Here is a 22,518-nt window from a genome sequence, read left to right on the forward strand (position 1 = left end):
GATATGTGTCCAAGGCCTCTTCGGGACCGGCAAGGGCAAAAGCAACCCACTGGCACGAGAACAGCAGGGCTTAGCCCGAGCACAAATCCCACAGGACTGCACAAAAGTACGCACATCCCGCGACAGAGATGGCCACCAAAAGGATCTAGCCACTAACTCTCTGGTACCAAAGATTCCAGGATGACCAGCCAACACCGAACAATGAACCTCAGAGATAACTTTATTCGTCCACCTATCAGGGACAAACAGTTTCTCCGCTGGACAACGATCAGGTTTATTAGCCTGAAATTTTTGCAGCACCCGCCGCAAATCAGGGGAGATGGCAGACACAATTACTCCTTCCTTGAGGATACCCGCCAGCTCAGATAAACCCGGAGAGTCGGGCACAAAACTCCTAGACAGAGCATCCGCCTTCACATTTTTAGAGCCCGGAAGGTACGAAATAACAAAGTCAAAACGGGCAAAATATTGCGACCAACGAGCCTGTCTAGGATTCAAACGCTTAGCAGACTCGAGATAAGTCAAGTTCTTATGATCAGTCAATACCACCACGCGATGCTTAGCTCCTTCAAGCCAATGACGCCACTCCTCGAATGCCCACTTCATGGCCAGCAACTCTCGGTTGCCCACATCATAATTTCGCTCAGCAGGCGAAAACTTCCTGGGAAAAAAAGCGCATGGTTTCATCACTGAGCAATCAGAACCTCTCTGCGACAAAACAGCCCCTGCTCCAATCTCAGAAGCATCAACCTCGACCTGGAACGGAAGAGAAACATCTGGTTGACACAACACAGGGGCAGAAGAAAAACGACGCTTCAACTCTTGAAAAGCTTCCACAGCAGCAGAAGACCAATTGACCAAATCAGCACCCTTCTTGGTCAAATCGGTCAATGGTTTGGCAATACTAGAAAAATTGCAGATGAAGCGACGATAAAAATTAGCAAAGCCCAGGAACTTTTGCAGACTTTTCAGAGATGTCGGCTGAGTCCAATCATGGATGGCTTGGACCTTAACAGGATCCATCTCGATAGTAGAAGGGGAAAAGATGAACCCCAAAAATGAAACCTTCTGCACACCAAAGAGACACTTTGATCCCTTCACAAACAAAGAATTAGCACGCAGGACCTGAAAAACCGTTCTGACCTGCTTCACATGAGACTCCCAATCATCCGAGAAGATCAAAATGTCATCCAAGTACACAATCAGGAATTTATCCAGGTACTCTCGGAAGATGTCATGCATAAAGGACTGAAACACTGATGGAGCATTGGCAAGTCCGAATGGCATCACTAGATACTCAAAATGACCCTCGGGCGTATTAAATGCAGTTTTCCATTCATCGCCTCGCCTGATTCGCACCAGATTATACGCACCACGAAGATCTATCTTGGTGAACCAACTAGCCCCCTTAATCCGAGCAAACAAATCAGATAACAATGGCAAGGGGTACTGAAATTTAACAGTGATCTTATTAAGAAGGCGGTAATCTATACAAGGTCTCAGCGAACCATCCTTCTTGGCTACAAAAAAGAACCCTGCTCCTAATGGCGACGATGACGGGCGAATATGCCCCTTCTCTAGGGATTCCTTCACATAACTGCGCATAGCGGTTTGCTCAGGCACGGATAAATTAAACAGCCGACCTTTTGGGAATTTACTACCAGGAATCAAATTGATAGCACAATCACAATCCCTATGCGGAGGTAGGGCATCGGACTTGGGCTCATCAAATACATCCCGGTAATCAGACAAGAACTCTGGAACCTCAGAAGGGGTGGATGATGAAATAGACAGAAATGGGACATCACCATGTACCCCCTGACAACCCCAGCTGGACACCGACATGGATTTCCAATCTAATACTGGATTATGGACTTGTAGCCATGGCAACCCCAACACGACCACATCATGCAGATTATGCAACACCAGAAAGCGAATAACCTCCTGATGTGCAGGAGCCATGCACATGGTCAGCTGGGTCCAGTATTGAGGCTTATTCTTGGCCAAAGGCGTAGCATCAATTCCTCTCAATGGAATAGGACACTGCAAGGGCTCCAAGAAAAACCTACAATGCTTAGCATATTCCAAGTCCATCAAATTCAGGGCAGTGCCTGAATCCACAAACGCCATGACAGAATACGATGACAAAGAGCAGATCAAGGTAACGGACAGAAGAAATTTTGACTGTACTGTACCAATGGTGGCAGACCTAGCGAACCGCTTAGTGCGCTTAGGACAATCAGAGATAGCATGAGTGGAATCACCACAGTAGAAACACAGCCCATTCAGACGTCTGTGTTCTTGCCGTTCAACTCTGGTCATAGTCCTATCGCACTGCATAGGCTCAGGTTTAATCTCAGGTAATACCGCCAAATGGTGCACAGATTTACGCTGACGCAAGCATCGACCGATCTGAATGGCCAAAGACATAGACTCATTCAAACCAGCAGGCATAGGAAATCCCACCATGACATCCTTAAGGGCTTCAGAGAGACCCTTTCTGAATATAGCTGCCAGCGCAGATTCATTCCATTGAGTGAGCACGGACCACTTTCTAAATTTCTGGCACTATACCTCTATCTCATCCTGAGCCTGACAAAGAGCCAGCAAATTTTTTTCTGCCTGATCCACTGAATTAGGCTCATCGTACAGCAATCCAAGCGCCAGGAAAAACGCATCGATATTACTTAATGCAGGATCTCCTTACGCAAGAGAAAATGCCCAGTCCTGAGGGTCGCCACGCAAAAAAAGAAATGACGATCCTAACCTGTTGAACTGGGTCACCAGAGGAGCGAGGTTTCAAAGCCAGAAATAGTTTACAATTATTTTTGAAACTCAGAAACTTAGTTCTATCTCCAAAAAACAAATCTGGAATAGGAATTCTCGGTTCTAACAAAGAATTCTGAACCACAAAATCTTGAATATTTTGAACTCTTGCTGTGAGCTGATCTACACATGAAGACAGACCTGAACCACCCAAATGTCTAGGGGAAAAAAAAAGGCAAAACACAGTGCAAAGAAAAAAAAATGGTCTCAGAACTTATTTTTTCCCTCTATTGAGAATCATTAGCACTTTTGGCTTCCTGTACTGTTGTGATAGGCAATTCAGTATCACAATGGACATAGAGGTCAGCGCACATACAGTGACCTGGCAATAACCCAAAATAATAGAACGAGCTCTGAGACGTGGGAACTCTGCAGACCGCAATCCCTAATCCTCTCCAAACAACACTAGAGGCAGCCGTGGATTGCGCCTAACTCTGCGTATGCAACTCGGCACAGCCTGAGAAACTAACTAGCCTGAAGATAGAAAATAAGCCTACCTTGCCTCAGAGAAATACCCCAAAGGAAAAGGCAGCCCCCCACATATAATGACTGTGAGTTAAGATGAAAAGACAAACGTAGGGATGAAACAGATTCAGCAAAGTGAGGCCCGACTTTCTTAACAGAGCGAGGATAGGAAAGATAACTTTGCGGTCTACACAAAACCCTAAAGAAAACCACGCAAAGGGGGCAAAAAGACCCTCCGTACCGAACTAACGGCACGGAGGTACACCCTTTGCGTCCCAGAGCTTCCAGCAAAACAATTAGACAAGCTGGACAGAAAGAAGAACTTAGCTATGCAGAGCAGCAGGCCACAGGAATGATCCAGGGAAAAACAAGTCCAACACTGGAACATTGACAGGAAGCATGGATGAAAGCATTAGGTGGAGTTAAGTAGAGAAGCACCTAACGACCTCACCAGATCACCTGAGGGAGGAAACTCAGAAGCCGCAGTACCACTTTCCTCCACAAACGGAAGCTCCCAGAGAGAATCAGCCGAAGTACCACTTGTGACCACAGGAGCGAGCTCTGCCACAGAATTCACAACAGATGCCCCTCTGCACGCAAGTACAATCAATGGAGGGAGTTGAACTCCGCACGTATCGACAAAAAGTGTCTTCCTCAGGGGTAAGTGTCACAAAGGGTTGTTCCACATATGTTTATATACCGTAGGTAATGTCGGCAAATATTTACCAGCTGGCAGGAGTCGTGCGTGGTCAGCGTTCGTAGTATGGCGCTCGTCTGTCGGAAGTCATGATGCGCATGCACTGCTACTGCATGTAACGGAAGTCAGAAGGCTACTAATAGATGCCAGAGATACGGCGCATATACAGTAACTCGGCAAGCAGAGTGCGCATGAGCCATCACCGTGCAGACCAGAAGTCAGAGATGCTCAAGATCAGAGACTCATATTGCGCATGCGCTGGTCTAAAGTAATAGATGCTTAGTGCGTGTGAGCCAATCTTCTAGCATTGCTACGGTAGAAGACATGCATGCGCATGCGCCACCAATGGTATTGAAGTGGCCTGTGTGCACAGAGCACTGCTTCAACATCACTAGAAGCTGTATGCATTTAACCTTCTTATTGTGTTGCTAGATGGAAAGAGGTACACGCGCTGTACTCAGGTGACAGTTTTGCTTGGTTTCTGTCATTGCAAAACTTACGTTTCTCCAGGGAACATCGAGATGGGAAGGCGCAAGGAAATGCGGATGCCCTGTCATGGACACCCTGTATGGTAACAGGTGTTCAGTCCCCCAAGTTTGAACAAGGGGTAAGGGGTATGAGAGGCAGAGAGGGGAGTCATATACTAGGTTCATTATGTGTCCCCAGGATGTGCATAGAAACATACTAACCCCGCTGGAGAGCATTGTAATTACAGCCATAGCTGTTTTTACTATTCAAAATAAAAGAGAGTCTGGACTTAGTAAAGCTGTTTGACCAAGTCACATTTAGGAAAACCTGACATGGGCTTTTATTTTTGTAGCGATCTGTAGAAAGGTAGTGGGATAGATTTCTTTCTCCACTCCGGGTCTTGGGAGGGGCCCATGTCCACGATTCTCATTTAAACTTTCAGTTACTTTTTGGGGGTGTAAGTGTTGGTTTGCAAGCATCAGAGCAGGAGCTCTGTGCAGGACAGGTCTGTGTGAGACTGAATATGGGCCAGAGCCAGAGAACGCAAAGCCACGGATGCACCCATGAGAAATACAGTGGTGCATTCGCCCACAGCAATAGTTTGATATGGACTGTTACAGACGATCCGGCTGCGAACCAGAGGATAACATTTGAGTTATTTATATACTGTAAGTTGCCAAATATAAAGTTGAAGTTGAACTAACCTGCATCACTGCCTCATTACAGCACTGTCGTTAATGCCACTGCCTTACAGATCTAATCATTGCCAACATTAGTGTTGGGAGAATAACAGTGTGTAAGTTTCGCCTTGGATGCCCCCAATGTGCACAGGTATGCCCCCTTTTAGGGTATGTGTCACAGATTTACCATGACAGAGAGGGGCCAGAAGACCACGGTATCTTATTTCACATACTCCTGTGCTGATTAAAAGCACATCACCATCATGTTAAAAAGTACAGGTTTCTGCTAGCAGTGCATGGGTTAATCTATTCAGTTGAGAACTGCTGGACCTTTCCTGCTTTGATGGTCTCAGCTGCTCAGTGTTGGCCACTCCCCTCTACTATATATACTTACCTCTGGCAATCAGGGATTGTCAGTGTTCTGTCCTCACTAGCTGAGGCAGGCTCATACGTAGCTATACAGTCAGCTAAACCGCTATACCGGGGTCCAATAAGGAGACTGTGGTTGAGTCTGTGCTTTATTAAACGTAGTGGTATATTGATGCGGTGAAACTGTGAACAATGATATACATAGAATCAGTGCATGGCATAGAACAGATACATAATACACATGATATACATTATGTATAACATTTATAAAGCTAGTGACTAAACTGGGAGTACAACTGGTTAAACTAAGCTAATATAGAGCAGGAATATCTATATGAAGCATAAAGACATACCGGCAATGCAATCGCAAGGGGGATGAAGTGAAGCGTCTTTCCTTGAAGGCAAACTGAAGAAAGTGAAAGGAAAAATGGAGGCTGAGCTACCATAATGCATTGCAAAGGAGGAGGAGAATCAGACATGGATAATACAAAAACAAGATTGAACTGCCAACATAACTCTGACCGCTAGAGGGAGCCAAAGCATCACAGATGAAAAAAGGCATGAATATATCAATACTGTATACTGAGGAAACTGCAATTATGCAAGCAAATAATCAGGATAACAATATTAGATGGCGGAGACAGAACACTCCCCGTCTGGCATCAACGGATGTCACTACTCCTTTCTTCCGAAGGCAACAATAGGACCAGTTCAGATACCGGTCTGGAAAATGTCTTAGGTTCATTCCCTTTGGTCATCCTTAGCTCAACTTTGCGGACGTTGCCGTCCTTGCTCGGGAACGTTGCGGTAACTAGACCAAGTGGCCACTGGTTCCGGTGAATCTGACAGTCTTTCACAAGAACAAGGTCACCTATGTTCAGATTAGGTTTAGTAGATTGCCACTTCGTCCGTGGCTGCAGGGTAGACAAATATTGTTTGCGCCACCTGTCCCAGAAAGTATTTGCAAGACTTTGTACCTGTCGCCATTGGCGCTTGTAGAGGTCCTTCGCGTCGAATCCTCCTGGAGGGGGACTGGACAGTCCTGTTTTTTGGGTAAGTAAAGTAGCTGGAGTCTTGAAATGTTAAGATACAATAAAGTGAAAGTTGGGGGGGAAATTGTGATTGCTATGGCAGTGGGACGCGAATGGAGAGGGTTAAGTAAGGGAAAGTGTTCGCAGTGGGCAGTGGAGCCCCACTCTTGATGAGAGGAAGAATGCGTTATATTGGGGGGGTTAGGGGGGCAAGTAGGGCGGGGGCAGGGGGGGTGGGAGGGTTGGGGAAGCTCACACTTGGGAAATTGGATACTTTAAGAAATGATGAGCCACACTATGGGAGATTGTATTAAAATATTGAGTTGGAATGTGAGAGGTCTGGCAGATAAAACACGGCGGGCGGCAAGTCTGCAGTATGTCCGAGAACAGAAGGTCTCGATGATATGTCTGCTGGAGACACATTTAGTGCGGGAGAGGGTGGATGTATTGAATAGGCGCTGGATACAGAGGGCCTATCATTCTACTTTCTCGACGTACTCTAGGGGTGTGTCTGTGTTAATACCTGCGGGGGTGCAGTATGAGGAGGTAATGGTAAAAGAGGATGTGGATGGTCAGTATGTGGTGGTGAAATGTAAAATAAATGGAGTATTGATGTGTATAGCGGCAATGTATATTCCGCCCCCATACTCAAGTAAGAAGATAAGAGAGGTGCTGGAGAGGGTAGAGCGTTGGGGACCGTTACCATCTCTAATTATTGGCGATCTTAATATCTGTGATGACTTTTGGGATAAAAACAAAAATCCCCAGAATAGAACAGGGGGACATATCACTACGTTTGGGACTTATGTCGGGGAAGTGGGCATGGTTGATTTATGGAGAGTTAGGCATATCGGGGAAAGGGCGTATTCATGCTACTCACCAGCTCATGGTACGCTGTCTAGGATTGATCTGGCGCTGGGTAGCCGATTACTAGATACGATGGTAAGGGACGTGAGATATTTACCTAGGGCTCTCTCAGACCATAGTCCAGTTGAAGTGGAATTTCGATCAGTGGGGACACGGACCGGGAGCAGGAGGGAGTGGAAGATTCACCCTAATTGGCTACACAGTATAGACTTGGAGAAGATTAAGAAGGAATTGGTGGAATTTTTTGAGATAAATGAGGGTAGCGTAGATGTGCTTACTGTGTGGGAAGCCATGAAAGCGTACTTGAGAGGGCTGTTGTTTAGGGATATTAGCAGGTGTAAGCGGAAATCGAGAGAGGCAGAGAGGTTGGCGATAGATGGGCTGAGGGTGGCTGAAGATGAGATGGTAATAATGGGTACTTTGGAGGCTGGGAGGAGGTTAAAGGCAGCTCAAAGCCAGCTAGAGGCGGTCTTGCTGAGTAAGGCTGAAAGGAAGTGGGAAATCATGAATTTGGCCTATTACCAGGAGGGTGAATCAGTGGGTCATTTGCTGTCGCTGGTGGCATCTGCCCAGAGAAATACTTCCTTTGTTCACTCTTTGGTGACTGGGAGTGGTGTTGCTGTTTCTGAGACTTCAGAGATTTTGGAGATTTTTGCAGATTTTTACGCAGACTTATACTCCTCTCGGGTAGATGGGTCAATGGAGGACACGGTGGCGTTCCTTGAGGAGTTGGAGCTCCCGAGGCTGAGTGACACAGCTAGGGAGGATTTGGAGGCTCCCATTACGGAGGAGGAACTGGGACGGGCATTGCAGTCGATGGCTAATGGGAAGGCGCCTGGCGTAGACGGATTTCCTGCCGAAATTTATAAAAGCTTGGGGGAAGTGTTGATCCCTAAATTGAAGGCGGTCTTGGAAGAGGCTACGAATGGTGGAAGGCTACCGGCATCTATGCGGGAGGCCACAATAGTGGTGATTCCAAAGGAGGGGAAAGACCCGACACAGCCGGATTCATATCGGCCAATTTCTTTGCTTACTATCGACGTTAAACTCCTGGCTAAGGTGTTGACGATGAGGTTGACAAGTGTTATTTCTGGCCTGATACACTCAGACCAGTCTGGCTTTATGCCTGATAGGTCAACTGCGATTAATCTACGAAGGCTGTATATGAACTTGCAACTCAAAGCCGATAACTGTGGCCAGAGAGTTATTGCATCTTTAGACGCTCACAAGGCGTTCGATAGTGTGGAGTGGGGGTATCTCTGGCAGGTGTTGCGAAGAATGGGGTTTGGACCGCAGTTCATATCATGGATTCAATTAATGTACTCGATGCCGATGGCCAGGGTTAGGGTAAACGGGGAGTTGTCACGGACCATACAATTGGCTAGAGGGACGAGACAGGGGTGTCCGCTTTCCCCCCTTTTGTTTGCTCTGGCGGTGGAACCACTGGCCGCTACGCTTCGACAGTCTGATGAGATGACGGGGTTTAAATATGGGGTGATTGAAGAAAGGGTGGCGTTGTATGCGGATGATATTTTGTTGTTTCTGGCTGACCCGGTTGCATCCTTGGAGGGAGCCATTGGGATTATTGAACGATTCGGATCAGTGTCGGGACTTAGGATAAATTGGAGTAAGTCTATCTTGTTTAAGGTGGACGATGTGGATGGGGAACCACTGGAGGACGGGCGACTGGAGGTGACGAGTAAATTTAAGCACCTGGGAATATGGATATCTATGCCGGTCACTGACTATATACATGAGAATCTGACTCCAATCTTGGGTGCCCTCAAGGCAAAAGCGGATGCATGGCTTAAGCTACATTTGTCTGTGGTAGGCAGGGTGAATCTTATCAAAATGATTCTGATGCCGAAAATACTGTATATTCTTCACAATGCGCCGGTTTGGATACCACGTGGGAAATTTAGACAGATCAACTCTCTGTTTAGGAATCTGATTTGGGGGAGGCAGCATCCGCGTATCAAACTGGAGACACTTCAGCGACCCAAGGATGATGGGGGTCTGGCATTGCCTAACCCTGAGTTGTACTTTCTTGCAGCCCAGAGTCAGCATCTAAGGGGCTGGGCGCATGAGGGGTCATCTGGAGCGGTACAGCGGTTGATGGAGGTGGTGACAAAAAGAAGGCCAGTGGTGCAATGTTTGGAGGATGGATCCTTGGAGAGTTTGGGGAAGCTATATCCGACTTTGCTGTTGATACGCAAGCTGTGGAGTAGATTGAGGCACATACGTGGGATCACGGACTTGACTAGATACTCGCCGCTATGGCATAATAACAATCTGAAAGATTTTGAGGCATTGGGGGTACTGATAGAGTGGTTGGGCAAAGGGATTCAGTATGTGTATCAAATAATTGAACAAGGTTAACTGAAATCATTTTCCCAATTGCAGGCGGAATTTGGTCTTGGGTCTGCAGGGGAGTATCAGTATTTGCGGATGAGGCATGCCTTTGGAGCTCAGAGTAAGAACGGAGGTATTAGGATTCAAAGGGATATAGTACTGGAGTATGTGTGTAATGATGGAACGACTGGAGGGGTCATATCCACTCTGTACAGGGATCTGTTGCACACTTTTCTATTGGGGTTTCCAATAATGGCAAGAGCTAAATGGGAAAGGGATTTGGGCCCAATAGATAACGAGACTTGGGAGTCGGTGTTGGAATGGGTCCCAAGACTGTCGCTGAGTGAACCGTATAGACTGTCACAGCTCTATGTGATACACAGAGTTTATAGGTCTCCGATGGTGCTATATAAGGCAGGATTGCGTAATGACTCTGAATGTCCGAGGTGTAAGTCTACGGATGCAGACATTTTCCATATGATGTGGACATGTCCGAGGTTGGCTGCCTTCTGGGTGGTAGTTTTGAGTCGTATGGAAGGTGCGTATGGATGCACGGTGCCAAGGGATCCAGTTGTCTGTTTGTTGGGATGCGTGGATGAGATTGGAGTGGATAAACACCTAAAGATAGCTATAGCCAGATTGTTATACATGGCTAGGAAGGTGATAGCTAGAAACTGGATTAGGGAAGAGCCGCCGTCAAGAGGAGAGTTCCTCCAGTATGTGAAGCAGGGCCTGACACTAGAAAAAGGGATCTATAAGAAGAAAGGGAGAACTGAAACGTTCAATAAAATATGGTCTCCATGGATTGCTATGGGATAGTAATGTGAAGTGTGGCTTATACGAGTGGTTGAGGGATTAGATACTCTATTGTTTTAATGATGGTAGTAATTAACAAGATGAGCTGCTTTGTGGGGTGGGGGTGGGGGGCTTTGGGATCGAAGGGGGCTGTTTGAAGGGGGAGGGGGGGAAATACTCTATATTGAAAATGTAAATGTAACATGTTAATTGCCTTATTATTCTTAATAAAAATTTATTTGAATAAAAAAAAAAAAGTAGCTGGAGTCAATAACAAGGGTTCCTCAGGGTCGTTAGGAACTGGAACCAGGGGTCTTGCATTGATTATAGCTGCAGCTTCAGCCATGAAGGTGATTAGGCTTTCGTGGGTAAGCCTCGCTGCTCCTTTAGATTTTTCCATGTCACGAGTTCTGGTGGTCCCGAATGAGCGAGCTATATGAGTCAGGCAGGTAATGGCTCGAGTAAGTGACTTCCAACTTGAGAATCTGTCGAACCTGCAAGATCCAAGCTGGATAACAGAGGTCATTGTATGTAGTGTAGACACCTGAGGGCGGATTTCAGCATCTGAGTCCTCTCCTACTAGTTCAAAGGTGTCTGGAAAACATTCCTCAATGTACAATAGTTTTGGTCCAGAGAGCCACGTTGTGCTTCCTAGTCGACTTGCGTCAACTGCTCTAGTTGCATGATCTGTGGGATTCTGGTCTGTGGGTATGTAATGCCACTGCTGTGGGTGAACTGATCTCCTGATTCGTAGCACTCTGTTATTGACATAAACGTAGAATCGCCTGGTTTCGTTGTGGATATATCCCAGGACTACTTTGCTGTCTGAGTAGAACTTGGCTTGTGTCAGGTCGATATCCATTTCGGATGCGATGAACTCCGCTAACTCAACGGCTAAGACTGCGGCACAAAGCTCTAACCTGGGTATAGTGTGCTCTGGTTGTGGTGCGAGTTTGGCCTTTCCCATGACGAAACCAATGTGGCACTGACATTTGGAGTCTACAGTTTTGAGGTAGGCAACAGCGGCAATTGCTTTGACAGAAGCATCTGCAAATACGTACAGTCTTTGGCTCTGTATCTCAGTAGATGGCACAGGGGTGTATGGTCTTGGCATATGCAAGTTGGAGAGTGCCGCTAACGAGTTCTTCCACTCTTCCCACTGGATCCTCTTATCAGGTGGCAGAGGTGCATCCCAGTCAGATGTTTCCCTAGTTAAGACTCTTAGTAGGGCCTTGCGTTGTATAGTAACAGGAGCTGCGAAACCCAAGGGGTCGTACAGACTGTTGATGGTAGACAGGACGCCTCTACGTATGAAAGGCCTTTCTTCCTGGCTGACCTGAAAGGTGAAAGTGTCTGATTGTAGATTCCAGAGAAGCCCGAGGCTGCATTGCATTGGTGCGGGGTCTGACCCCAGGCCCAGGTCTCTGAGACCATTACATAGGTCTTGAGAAGGGAACGCTTCCATGAGTTCTTGGCTGTTTGAGGCTATTTTATGAAGCCTAAGGTTCGAGCAGGCAAGCATGTCCTGAGCTCTCCTGAGAAGACTGATGGCAGTCTCATTTGAAGGCATGGCTTTTAGACAGTCGTCGACATAAAAGTCCTTTTCTATGAATTGTCTGACATCTGCTCCGTATTCTGGTTCTCCTTCCTGAGCTGACCTTTTGAGTCCGTAAATGGCGACTGCAGGTGAAGGACTGTTGCCAAAGATGTGCACTCTCATGCGATACTCTGTGACTTCTTTAGTAGGATCATTGTCTCTGTACCAGAAGAATCTTAGGAAGTTCCTGTCTCTCTCTCTCACAAGGAAACAATGGAACATTTGCTGGATGTCAGCGATGAAGGCAATGGAATCCTTACGGAAGCGCATAAGTACACCCAGTAGTTTGTTATTGAGGTCTGGTCCTGTCAGCAGAACGTCATTCAGGGAGACATCATTAAATTTAGCACTGGAATCAAACACGACTCTGATCTGGCCTGGTTTCTTAGGGTGGTATACTCCGAACATGGGTAGGAACCAGCATTCTTCAGAGTCTTTGAGAGTGGGAGCTAGTTCTGCGTGACGGTTTTCAAAAATCTTTGACATGAAGGAGAAAAAGTGATCTTTCATCTCTGGTTTCTTTTGCAGATTACGAATGAGAGAGGAGAAACGTTGTAATGCCTGATTTCTGTTGTTCGGTAGACGTGGTCTGTGGGTTTTGAAGGGAAGAGGTGCGACCCAGCTGTTGGTCTCATCTTTAACGAGTCCCTTGTCCATTACCTCTAAGAACAACTTGTCCTCTACCGACATTGCCACTTGGTTGTCCTGCTTAGTTCTCTGGAAGACTGTGCCCCCTAACTGATCCTCATAGCTTCCCGACACTGTACTGCTGTCGTGAGTAAAGTCTATTAAATGATCAGGTAGTTGGATGCTGTGTGGCAGTTCCCTGACATGGAACTCATTGTTACAAGGTTGAAACAGAGATGGACGTCCTTTCTCCAATGTATTTGTCAGCATGCTTGTCACAGAAGATGGGGCGTGCATGCGTCCCAAGCATACGTTGCCAATTATGACCCATCCTAGGTCTAGCCTTTGGGCATAGGGAGCATTGTGGAGTCCGTTGATATGACGTCTCACTTTATGAACCTGTAGGATATCTCTCCCCAACAGCAGAATTATCTGGGCCTGATGGTCGAGTTCCGGTATGAGGTGTGCTATTTGTTTTAAGTGAGCGTGATGGATTGCTACATCTGGCGTAGGGATTTCAGATCTGTTGTCTGGGATCTGGTTACATTCGATGATTGTAGGTAGTGGTAGGCAGAATTGTCCGTCTAAAGACTCGATCTGGTAGTCAGTAGCTTTCCTGCCTGCTGTTGTCACAGTGCCTGCACACGTCTTTAAGGAGTAGGGAGTGCTTGGCCCTTTGATGTTGAATAGGTCAAAGAACGTTGATCTAGCCAAGGATCGATTACTTTGGTCATCTAAGATAGCATACAGTCTTACAGCTTGGTCTCTATGGCCCTTCGGGTATACTTTGACGAGGCATATTTTTGAACAGGACCTACTGTCTATTGTCCCTTTGCAGACCTCGGTGCATTGTGAAGTGATCTCTGGCGTAGCTGTATCAGTGTTCCTTTCCTCCCCGCCATGCTCACTGTCAGCTGGCGTGTTTTGTGTACTCCATGGAGCTGGGCCAGGGTGTAGAGCGGTGTTATGATCTGTGGTGCCACATTCTGTGCATTTTACACTGACCTTGCAATCCTTGGCGAGATGAGCTGTGGACGAGCAGCACTTGTAGCAGATACAGTTTTCTTTCAGGAAGCTTCTGCGATCTGGCATAGATTTTCCTCTGAAGGCTCTGCATTTCAGGAGAGGATGAGGCTTCTGATGAAGTGGGCACTGCTTGTCAGGGTCCTGCACCTTTGTCTCTGATTGGGAGCAGCCAGCAGACCTGTAATTAGAACCTGGAGAAGAAACATAAGTCTTGTGTACTTCCACAGATGTTCTGCGTGGATTTGCAGGTGGTGACGGTGTGGCATATGGTATTGCAAAGTCAAAGCTGGGATCGTTTCTAATTCTTGCTTGTTGGTGTATGAAGTCAACAAAAACGGAGAAGGGAGGGAATGGAACTCTGTGTTTGTATTTGTACGTGGAACCATGTAAGAGCCACCTCTCCTGTAGATTGTAGGGCAACTTCTGGACTATAGGGTTAACACCTCTGGCTGTGTCGAGAAATGCAAGTCCCTGTAGGTCGTCCTCGTATTTGGCAACTTGGACTTCCTTTAGCAAGTCGCTTAGCTTTCTAAGTTTCTGGAGACCTTTGTTAGATATTTTAGGAAAGTCACGATTCTTTTGAACAAGGCTCTTTCTATTACTTCTGCTGAGCCGTAACACTCATCCAGCCTTTTCCAGATCTCTTTGAGGCCAGTCTCAGGGCGGTTTATATTAATGTCTCTGATCCTTACTGCGTGTTTGACTGACTCTTCTCCCAGGTATTTGACTAACAGGTCTATCTCTTCCCTGTGTTGTAGCCCCAAGTCTCTAATGACATTTTGGAAGGAAGCTTTCCAAGCTCTGTAACCTTCAGCTCGGTCAGTGAATTTCATGAGTCCCTTGGCAACCAGTTCACGTCGTGTGAAGAACTTGGCAAATTCTGTCGTGAACCGGTTGTCAGCAGAGTATACTGGTGATGGGTCACCCTGATAGTGATGTGAGGTGCGTCCGTACCTGTTAGTGTCCTCAGGGTGGCGCCAGCCGGTGTCGTATTGCTTCGGCCTGATGTACGGTGTGTCAGCAGGGTGATCCACGTTGGTTACCTGATGAGGGGCAAGGTAGTCATTAGCAGAGTTGTTTTGCCTCACATTTTCGAGTTTGTTTCTGTCCTGAGCCTCGTGACGACTCTCGCTCACTTCGCTGGAGGTGTCGTATTCTGGTTTTGGTACTGGTTCAGGGTTATAGTTTGGATCAGGAAGATCATTAACATACTGAGATGTGCGTTGTGGTGAGTCTTGCAGTGGAAACTCCAGACTCGACGTACTGCTTTGGCTATGCAGCTTGGGATTTTGCGCGGCTTCTAGCGATTCTGCTTCGGCGAGGGCTGCGGCAGCTTCCCTTTTTGCTGCTAGGCTTTCTAAGGCGGCATCCACACGTGCCTTCTCTAACTGCGACCTTCTCTTTTGATCGGCTCTCTCTAAGCGCGACCTTCTCTCTTGATCGGCTCTCTCTTCATCTATGCGTGCTTTTTCTAATTTAAGTTACATCTCTTGATCAGCAAAGCTCGCTCGTATTTTGGCAGCTTCAGCATTTGCGCGGGCAATGGCGACAGCGCTGCTGATGGATGTTGTCTTTGAGGAGACGGAAGTAACAGATCTTGTCCTATGCGATTTGTGAGACATGGTGTCTTGGGAAAGTGCTTGGCTGTGCAGAGATTGCTGTAGCTGTATTTAGTCTCTGAGTAGCCGGTGACTTGAATCCCACTAGTTGGATGGCTGCCGTTTCACTGTTCTGTCCTCACTAGCTGAGGCAGGCTCATACGTAGCTATACAGTCAGCTAAACCGCTATACCGGGGTCCAATAAGGAGACTGTGGTTGAGTCTGTGCTTTATTAAACGTAGTGGTATATTGATGCGGTGAAACTGTGAACAATGATATACATAGAATCAGTGCATGGCATAGAACAGATACATAATACACATGATATACATTATGCATAACATTTAGAAAGCTAGTGACTAAACTGGGAGTACAACTGGTTAAACTAAGCTAATATAGAGCAGGAATATCTATATGAAGCATAAAGACATACCGGCAATGCAATCGCAAGGGGGATGAAGTGAAGCGTCTTTCCTTGAAGGCAAACTGAAGAAAGTGAAAGGAAAAATGGAGGCTGAGCTACCATAATGCATTGCAAAGGAGGAGGAGAATCAGACATGGATAATACAAAAACAAGATTGAACTGCCAACATAACTCTGACCGCTAGAGGGAGCCAAAGCATCACAGATGAATAAAGGCATGAATATATCAATACTGTATACTGAGGAAACTGCAATTATGCAAGCAAATAATCAGGGTAACAATATTAGATGGCGGAGACAGAACAGTCAGACTTAGTTTCATACTGCCTGGTTCTGGAGTTGAATGTATTCGTTGTTTGAGGAGGCAATTGGAGCGGTACTCGGAAGACTGTTGCCTGGTTATTTGTGTGCATATTCTCATCTTCTCCTGTTTGTTTTTTTCCTTCCTTTGCTTCCTGGTGTTACATTCTGTTGTTTGTAAATGCATATTTGTATGGTTGACATTTTCATTTAGCCCTGTACATCTTCACTTGCTAATCTGGCTTGTGTATTCTTATACACTACAACTCCCTACTTCCCTGGGTGGGGGACAGGACAGATAAGGCCTGATTTAGGAACTCAGCAAGGCACATGGCTGTGGTGTCTTCACCATCAGAAGTAATCCAGGGAGCAAGGATAGCTAGGGTGCCCCTAGCCTTAGGGATAGGAAAGGAGCCCCTAGCCCTGGGATATCGTACAACAGTGCCTTGACAATATGTGCATACACTGAGTATTTGTAGCAGATTTTTCTGCAAAAGTGTTGGCAGGAAAAATGCTGCATAAAATGCTTTTTCTACCTGTTTTTGCATGCATTTTCTATGGGTTTTTTATCACTCTTTTGATCGGCTTGAAAAACTATGCAAAAACTCAGAAAGAAATGACATGCTGCAGATTTTTAAAAAAAATGGTTCAAATCTGCAAAGATAAAATAAGCAGCGTGTGCATGAGTTTCAGAAATCATATTCGCTTTGTTGGTACTGTAAACGCTGCATTATTTCAATAGAACAAAGCGCAGCAAAAACGAAGCGCAGTTTACATAAACCTCAACCTTTTCAGTCTGGTACAATCTGAATTTGCTGATACAATATATGAAAAAAACGTGACAGTCCCAACAAATTTGGGACTGTTGGTAACTATTCTTTTTTGGAAGTGCATTGAACAGCAAGGTGGATTGCTGCTGAGTGGAAAGAGAAAAAAAATATATTCTTTAAATTTTCAGCTTAGCGAGTGTGAATGAGCTGAGTGTGACCTGAGCTTAAGTGTGAACGGCGGTAAGTGTGACTTGAGATTCAGTGACTTTGGATTCAGGGAGTTTCCAAGGGAGGAATTACTGAATTGCTGTCTGTATTTTATTAATACTTGCAATAGTTTTTTTTTTTTATTTAACGGTTCTGTCTGGTGCAATCCCCATTAGGAAATGTGCTCCACTATTGTTAATGCCATTCAGTACACATCTTCCCACATGTATGATCAGCCCGTCGAGGGAGCATACTGCTGTGCGACATGTGAGCACATAGTGCATTTGGAAGCCCAGATTCTGGATCTAAATGTGCAGCTGGCAACACTGAGATCCATTGACCATATGGAAAGGAGTCTTCTACTCACTGAGCAGACGCTCAATGGGATAGATGAGGTGGGGGATGGTAGGATGGAGCTGCAGGACAGTGAAGTAGCAAGCTGGCTGACAGTTAGAAGGCCGGGTAGAAGGAAGAGGGTCAGGGAGGCTAGTCCTGATCTGGCACACCCCAATAAGTTTGCTAAATTGGCAGATGAGGGAGGTGCCAGTACAGGGGTAGCACTGCTGCAGCCAGGCATGTCCTCTGAAAGCCGGAGGAGTGACTGCTCCAGTAAGAAGGGAAATAGGAGAGCAGGGCAGGCCAGACAGGTGCTGGTAGTGGGGGACTCAATTATTAGGGGAACAGATAGGGCAATCTGTCACAAAGACAGGGATCGTCGAATGGTGTGCTGCCTACCTGGCGCTCGAGTCTGACACATCGCTGATCGGGTGGACAGATTACTGGGAGGGGCAGGTGAGGACCCAGCGGTCATGGTGCACATTGGCACAAATGACAAAGTGAGAGGTAGGTGGAAGGTCCTTAAAGATGATTTCAGGGAATTAGGCTGCAAGCTGAAAGCAAGGACCTCCAATGTGGTATTTTCCGAAATACTGCCTGTACCACGTGCCACGCCAGAAAGGCAACGGGAGATTAGGGAGGTTAATAAGTGGCTCAAGAATTGGTGTAGGAAGGAGGGGTTTGGGTTCCTGCAGAACTGGGCCGACTTCTCAGTTGGCTACAGGCTCTACACTAGGGACAGGCTGCACTTCAATGGGGAGGGTGCAGCTTTGTTGGGGGAGAAAATGGCTAGAAGGTTGGAGGAGTGTTTAAACTAGGAATTGGGGGGAGGGTATTCATTTTATAGGAGGAGAAGATAGTGCAGATAGAGACCTGGGCACAAATAAGGAAGTTGGGGTGGCAGTGGCATGGGGGGGGGGGGGGGGGTTAGAGCAGTTAATAATTTAAGAAAGAATAGAGGTACAGAGAGGACCATCAAGTGCATATATACTAATGCCAGAAGCCTCGCCAACAAAATGGACGAATTAGAATTAATGTTGTTGGAGCATAATTATGACATGGTGGGGATATCTGAAACGTGGCTGGATGAGAGCCATGACTGGGCTGTTAACTTACAGGGTTATAGTCTGTTCAGAAATGACCGAATGGATAAGCGAGGGGGAGGTGTGTGTCTATATGTAAAATCATCCTTAAAACCCATCCTGCGTGATAATATAGGTGAATCTAATGAAAATATAGAGTCCCTGTGGGTGGAGATAAGGGGAGGGGGAAAAATAATAAATTACTGATAGGGGTTTGTTATAAATCTCCAAAAATAATGGAAGCAATGGAGAATATCCTCGTAAAGCAAATGGATGAAGCTGCGACTCAAGGAGAAGTCATTATTATGGGGGTCTTCAACTACCCTGAAATAGATTGGGGAACAGAAACCTGCAGTTGCAGCAAAGGTAATCGGTTTTTGACAACTATGAGAGACAATTACCTTTCACAACTGGTTCAGGACCCAACAAGAAGGGGGGCACTGCTAGACCTGATATTAACCAACAGGCCAGACCGCATATCAAATATAAGGGTTGGGGTCACTTGGGGAATAGTGATCACAAAATAATAAGTTTTCATGTATCCTTTAATACAGCGGTTCTCAACCTGGGGGTCGCGACCCCGGGGGGTCGAACGACCAAAACACGGGTCGCCACCAGTGGCGTAGGAAGGGGAGAGAAGAAGAAAAAAAAAAAAAAAAGACGCCCCTTTAAATCTTCGGGCGGCGCCGTCCGCCGCCACGACCAGGGCCAGCTCCCCCCACCCCCGGGCCCCGCCCCCGCTCTAATACTCACCTCTATTGGTTCCTGCGGCGCCGGCAGCTGCAGCGTCCTCTGACTCTGCGACGTCTCAGAGCAGAGGGCGCGATGACGTCACTACTGTGCGCGCCGCTCTGCCTCTCTGTCCTGAGCGTCGCAGAGCCGGAGAGACGCTGACTGGCTGCACCGGACCTGCACTAGGAACGGGAGAGGTGAGGATTTTACTTTTTTTTTTTTTTCTTTATGTCTGACTGTCTGGGGGCAATGCTGGACACACTGGGGCAATACTGGAGACCATGGGGCAGATTGCTGGACACACTGGGGCAATACAGGAGACCATGGGGCAGATTGCTGGACACACTGGGGCAATACAGGAGACTATGGGGCAGATTGCTGGACACACTGGGGCAATACTGGAGACCATGGGGCAGAATGCTGGACACACTGGGGCAATACAGGAGACCATGGGGCAGATTGCTGGACACACTGGGGCAATACAGGAGACTACTATGGGGCAGATTGCTGGACACACTGGGGCAATACTGAAGACCATGGGGCAGAATGCTGGACACACTGGGGCAATACTGGAGACCATGGGGCAGATTGCTGGACACACTGGGGCAATACAGGAGACCATGTGGCAGAATGCTGGACACACTGGGGCAATACAGGAGACCATGGGACAGATTGCTGGACACACTGGGGCAATACAGGAGACTATGGGGCAGAATGCTGGACACACTGGGGCAATACAGGAGACCATGGGGCAGATTGCTGGACACACTGGGGCAATACAGGAGACCATGTGGCAGAATGCTGGACACACTGGGGCAATACAGGAGACCATGGGGCAGATTGCTGGACACACTGGGGCAATACAGGAGACCATGTGGCAGATTGCTGGTCACACTGGGGCAATACAGGAGACCATGTGGCAGAATGCTGGACACACTGGGGCAATACTGGAGACCATGGGGCAGATTGCTGGACACACTGGGGCAATACAGGAGACCATGTGGCAGAATGCTGGACACACTGGGGCAATACAGGAGACCATGGGGCAGATTGCTGGACACACTGGGGCAATACAGGAGACTATGGGGCAGATTGCTGGACACACTGGGGCAATACTGGAGACCATGGGGCAGAATGCTGGACACACTGGGGCAATACAGGAGACTATGGGGCAGATTGCTGGACACACTGGGGCAATACTGGAGACCCTTTGGCAGATTTCTGGACACATTGAGGCAATGCTGGAGACCCTGGGGCAGACTTCTGGACACACTGGGGCAATGCTGGACACTGGGGCAGATTGCTGGACACACTGGGGGTAATATGCTGGACACACTGGGGCAATGCTGGACACTGGGGGTAATATGCTGGACACACTGGGGCAGATTGCTGGACAACATGGGGGTAATATGCTGGACACACTGGGGGCAGGACTTGAGGCATGGGCAGAATGTAGATACGGGGCATGATTGGAGACACGGGGCAGGATTGGATCATGGGGCAGGACGGATACGATGGAGGCTGGTGGGGCAGGATGGGGAGATCATATGGAGTAGAATGGATACTCATGAGGGCAGGATGCCAGAACATATGGCTGGAGCCAGGAATGAGATAAACGGGGCCAGGGTGGGGAATAGTGTTACCATAGGCATAATAGGGGATAATTAAGGGATATTATTACTGCAGTGATGTATTTATTTTATTTTTTGAGTATACTGTTTTAAATGGGGGGGCGGTCCTGTTACTGTGCAGAGTGACACTATATCACCTTTTTATCTTCATGTGGTGTAATGTAGAAGTTGTGAAAAATTAAGTAATGTGTTCTGCAAGCGGAGCTCTAGATAACTGTGTTATTTCCTGCAGAAACGAGTCCTGGCTGGAAGGAATGATGGCGGTCTGTGCTGGATGAAAGATGAAGGACTTCACCTAGAGACGTCACTGGTGAGTCAGTGTTACCTATACACTGACACTATACACTGTATACTATATAGAGGTCCTGTGTATAATGTCACCAGTGATCTCTGTATTACCTCTATACATAATGCATATCAGATATTTACATTCCGAATCATAACTAATAAAATTACAGTTTTAAAGTAGCCACCAAAATTATTTTTTGGGTTGGGGGTCACCGCAACATGAGGAACTGTATTGCGGGGTCACGGCATTAGAAAGGTTGAAAACCACTGCTTTAATAAGATGTGTAGCAGAGGGGTTACAAGGACACTAAACTTCAGGAGGGCAAATTTCCAACAGATGAGAGAGGATCTTCGTGCAATTAACTGGGACGATATCCTGAGACATAAAAATACACAAAGAAAATGGGAGACGTTTATTAGCATCCTGGATAGGACCTGTGCACAGTATATACCGTATGGGAATAAACATACTAGAAATAGGAGGAAAGCAGTATGGCTATATAGAGCTGTAAGGGGCGCAATAAGTGACAAAAAGAAAGCATTTAGAGAATTAAAGGAAGTAGGTAGTGAGGAGGCATTAAAGGGAACCTGTCACCCGAAAATCGCGGGTGAGGTAAGCCCACTGGCATCAGGGGCTTATCTGCAGCATTCTGTAATGCTGTAGATAAGCCCCCGATGTTACCTGAAAAAGGAGAAAAAGACGTTATATTATACTCACCCAGGGGCGGTCCCGCTGCTGGTCAGGTCGGATGGGCGTCTCTGGTCCGCTCCGGCGCCTCCCATCTTCATTACAAGACGTCCTCTTCTGATCTTCAGCCACGGCTCCGGCGCAGGCGTACTTTGCTCTGCCCTCTTGAGGGCAGAGGATAGTACTGCAGTGCGCAGGGGCCGGAAAGGTCAGAGGCCCGGCGCCTGCGCACTGCAGTACTTTGTCTGCCCTCAACAGGGCAGAGCAAAGTACGCCTGCGCCGGAGCTGTGGCTGAAGATCAGAAGAGGACGTCTTGAAATGAAGATGGGAGGCGCCGGAGCGGACCAGAGACGCTCATCCGACCTGACCAGCAGCGGGACCGCCCCTGGGTGAGTATAATATAACGTCTTTTTCTCCTCTTTCAGGTAACATCGGGGGCTTATCTACAGCATTACAGAATGCTGCAGATAAGCCCCTGATGCCGGTGGGCTTACCTCACCCGTGATTTTCGGGGTGACTGGTTCCCTTTAAATAAATTTAAAAAATTAAATAAATTCTGTAAAAAGCAAATCAAGGCAGCAAAGATTGAGACAGAGAGACTAATTGCCAGAGAGAGTAAAAATAATCCCAAAATATTCTTTAACAAAGTAAATAGTAAGAA

The sequence above is a fragment of the Ranitomeya imitator genome, chromosome 1, assembly GCF_032444005.1.
Source record: "Ranitomeya imitator isolate aRanImi1 chromosome 1, aRanImi1.pri, whole genome shotgun sequence".
Lineage (NCBI taxonomy): Eukaryota > Metazoa > Chordata > Amphibia > Anura > Dendrobatidae > Ranitomeya > Ranitomeya imitator.